Source organism: Saimiri boliviensis, chromosome 8 (genome assembly GCF_048565385.1).
Source record: "Saimiri boliviensis isolate mSaiBol1 chromosome 8, mSaiBol1.pri, whole genome shotgun sequence".
Classification (NCBI taxonomy): Eukaryota; Metazoa; Chordata; class Mammalia; order Primates; family Cebidae; genus Saimiri; species Saimiri boliviensis.
The window spans coordinates 119924156-119928400 of NC_133456.1; the positions used below are offsets into that span (position 1 = coordinate 119924156).

The 4245-nt window shown below is 47.7% G+C and overlaps 1 non-coding gene across 1 annotated transcript; it reads left to right on the forward strand.

The window, feature by feature from the left end:
* The first annotated feature begins 3734 nt into the window (after window positions 1-3734).
* LOC141585505 (U4 spliceosomal RNA) lies at window positions 3735-3874 on the forward strand. The gene has a single exon (XR_012519058.1). It is a non-coding gene; the product is annotated as a U4 spliceosomal RNA (small nuclear RNA).
* The last annotated feature ends 371 nt before the right edge of the window (window positions 3875-4245 follow it).

Consider the following 4245-nt stretch of genomic DNA (forward strand, 5'->3'; position numbering starts at 1 on the left):
AAGTCTCTGTGAGCTGGCGGCGTGGCTGGGGTTTGTCTTACGGAGGAGGCAGCGTCTGCAGTTCTGAGATGTGCAGCCGGGCAGATTTCTCCCTGTTACTGAACACCTTGAAGGCGAGGTTGCCTAATTCCTGTTGCGGTGTTTGAGGGCCAGATTTTAATTTTTGTACCTTTTTGTAATGTTGGGGTTGACTGGGTGATAAAATGCACATAAAGCGTTTTTTAGGGGTGAGAGTGGAAGCAAGGATGGCATTTAAGTCACTCCAGGGGAGATTATTGGACTGGGTGAAGTATTGGAGGATCTGAAGAAAAGGAGCCTAACCGGTGGTCGATTTGGGAAAGGTCAGATAAAGGGAAGAAACGTGACCCTAACTGTGCCTTTGGCTCCAGCCACCTCTGGGAGGGGGATTGTAGGGCAGGGGTGCAGGAGGCAGCCGCAGGACTAACCGTAAGCCGGCCGCATACGAGGTGGGGAGGTGACAGGAGTGGGGTTAGGTCCTGGATGAGGGCCTGGTTCGCAGGCAGGAAGGAGAAAGGTTGGAAGGTTGATGGACAGGGAGGATTTTGACTAACCTACAGAGGAAGGAGGGGCAGACGGAAGCGAAGAGAAGAAGTAGACTAGAGATTAGGGAGGGATTGGTGTGTAAAAAAAATGCCCGAACTTAGGGAATTTCAGACTGTTTGCCCATGTTGTGATGAAAATTGTCTTAATTTCATAAAATAGAGGTGAAAGGTGCCAATTTTTTTGCCATTTGGAGCCATTGTTTCACTTGTATTGCAACCATGCAGTGCCCCAGTAAAGAGAACGCAGTGTTTACAGAGACGTTTGGGTTTTAAGTTAGGGCACAGTTGGAGAAGTTTAAGGTTCTCTAGAAGACAGGCTAGCGGAGAGGAGGGAGGGATAGAGGATGGACGATTGCCCATGGTTCTGGAAAGACAGCAGAGACAAGGAGAACAGGCACGCATCCCAGCCGCTCAACAGGCATCCCTCGGTGAGCCTGCGTTGAACCTTGTCGTTGGTGAGCAGTCAAAAAAAGCGTCTTGAATGTTGACCTGCCACCAATATCGGCCCCGAGCCTGGTGGGTGAGTGACTAGGGTGAACGTCTCCATGATAGTCAAACTCCTAGGGAAGCTGGGTACAAGGATCCATGACCTACATAGGGTTTTTTGGGTCCCAAACCTCATGGAAGAACCTGGTTTACCTGATTTGATGAAACCGAAAGGGGGAGGAAGTGGGAAGGAAAAGATAAAAGAATGAGAAAGCAAAAAAGTGTGACTGCTTACCAAAACAGCCGGTGGTGTGTGTGGGGGCTGGTCTGATGACCTGGGTCGGGTCGGTAGGTCAATCTCTTCATGGAGGGAGCACAAGAGCAGGGACGGGGGTTTGGTCTCCTGTAGGAGTTCCTCCATCCTGGGTTTTGGTACCAAAATGTTGAAAATTCGCGCTTTGAATGAAGAGACCCCCCAGACAGGCTTTGTGTGGGCAACATGGCTGTTTATTCACCTGGGTGCAGGTCGGCTAAGGCCGAAACAGCGTTAGCAAAGGGTAGTGGGATAGGAGTTGGTTTTACAGGTTTGGGGCGGGCAGTGGAAAGTCACAGAGTAAGATCAGTTACAGCGGTGGGTAGGGGCAAGGAGTGTACATGACACCAAGTTCAGTTACAGTGGCGGTGCGGTGAGGCAGAAGAGCAGTTAAGATGACAGGATGGGTGAGAGGCATTCACATTATCATAAGAACAGTTGAGATGGCAGGGTTGGGTGAGGGGCTTGTCCGGGGAAGCTCCGCTCAGCACTCAGGGACAATGGTGAACGCAGGGGGCAGGGGTTGGGAGACGATCAGGAGGTAAGCAGGACTTCAGACTTTCAGGTTCCAGGTTTACCTATGGAGACCTGACACCGGGTTTAAGCAATTTCCTGCCTCAGTCTCCCGAATAGCTGGGATTATAGGTGCCCGCCACCATGCCCGTCTAATTTTTGTGTTTTCAGTAGAGACGGGGTTTCTCCATCTTGGCCAGGCTGGTCTTGAACTCCTGACCTCATGATCCACCTGCCTCATTCTCCCAGAGTGCTGGGATTACAGGTGTGAGCCACTGTGCCTGGCCACCTCATAGTCTTTGTCTGAAATACAGGGGCAGAAGTATTCTTCCCAGGGCGGTCCAGGGTCCAGTGAGACGAGTTATCAGGTCTCTCAGCAGAGTGACTTGGACAAGGGAGAGGCTCCACAGCTGTCCTCTTTCCACAGTTGCTCAGAGCGATTGTGAGTGAGACTGGAGGGAATTTCACTCTCCCAGGTGGGAGAGTGGCCGTGTGCAGGGAGGAGGTGACCTGGTGAGAGACCCAAGCATCTAAGATCACAGCCCCCTCGACTTCCACACTGTATTTCGATAGAAGTAAAGGCTGGCCGACCGGGCGCCACCTTATAGATCGCAGGCATGGCATGGGGAAATCTTTCTGGAAGTCGTTCTTTTAACTTAAATGAGTTCAAGCCCCCACCCCACACCTACTCCATGGACCAAGACCCTTTCCCATGTAATTTCTAGAACAGTAACCCCAAGACCCTTTCACGTGTCATATCTGGAGTTGTAAGCCTATGTAAAGCCGGGCTTCTGATTGTTAGACGAGCTTGGCCATCAGGCAGTTACACCGTGTTGCTCCAGCGCGCCCTCTGCTGGTGGCCGGGGCACTGCAGGGCCGTCGCACTCACAGCGCTGGCCGAGGCCGCGCGCCCTCTGGTGGCCGTCCCGCTGCACCACTTGAAGTCGGAGCGCAGAGTGTTCAGCGCCCTCGTTCTGGAAATGGAAACTGACACGAAGCCCACTGGCCCCTGTGTTTCCAAAAAGGAAGAAGGGACAATTAACTGGAAACCATAGGAATGAGATAAATATGGATGCATGTTTTACAACTGATGGAAAAATTCATTCAACATCGTCTTTGCACTTAAAATGCAAAACCATCAGAGGCATCTTAACCGTTATGACTTTATTTTAAATAAAAGCTTTAGAAAAAGCTAAATCTGGGCAGGGTGCAGGGTTCACGAATGTAATCCCAGCACTCTGGAAGGCCAACGCGGGAGGATCACTTGAGATCAGGAGTTCAAGACCAGCCTGGGAAAATATTGAGATCCTCATGCCTACAAAAAATATATAAATTAGCTGGCATGGTGGCTCGTGCCTGTGGTCCCAGCTACCCAGGAGGCTGAGGTGGGAGGATCGCTTGAGCCCAGGAGTTTGAGGCCGCATTGAGCCAGCCATGATCACACCACTGTTCTCAAGCCTGGGAGACAGAGTGAGACTCTCTCTCTCTCTCTCTCTCTCACACACACACACACACACACACACACACACAGGTTAAATCTGTCAGATAATATATTTAGGGATTGAGCACCTTTGGTTATAAAATATTTATGGTTGCAGGAACAAGTTAATAACTAAATAAAGACCCAAAACTTATAAAAATATACCAGTACTTTAAGCCAAAAGTATTCTTAATTTAAAAATAAGTTTTAAAGGTAATAGTACACTAATAAATTATTGTTAAAATCAATAGTAACAAAGAAAAGTAGCAATACTAATGGCCTGACACAAACTGATTACAATCCTTCATAAGAGACAACACTATTCTTAATAACCTATATAAACAAATATTAAGTAATTTTGTTTGTACGTTAATGTCTGGCCATCAGCATGGCTAACATGGTGAAACCCAGTCTCTACTAAAAATTAAAAAAAAAAAAAAGCTTTGCACAGTGGCAGTATTGTAGCCAATGAGGTTTATCTGAGGTGTGATTATGGCTATTGAAAACTTTTCCCAATACCCCACAATGACGACTGGAAATATAGTCGGCATTGGCAATTTTTGGAAGTTTCTACAGGAATGGAATTTAAAAATTAAATAAAAGAATAAAAATAAATTAAAATGGAAAAGAAATACAAAAAGATTAGCTGGACGTGGTGGTGCACACCTGTAATCCACCTACTTGGGAGGTTGAGGCAAGAGAACCCTTAAACCCAGGAAGCAGAGGTTTTAGTGAGCCGAGATCATGTCATTATGACAAGAGTAAAACTCCGTCTCAATTTTTTTTTTTCTTTAAAACAGGTGCATTCCTCTTCTTGCTTTCTGAGGACTCCCTGCTCTGTCACTTAGTAGTGGCTAAGAAACTCTTTTAATGTCACTAGACTGTGCGACTTGCCATAAATTCCATTTCATGTGAGATCCAAAATCCTGTTGCTGGGGCCTGGGACAAGA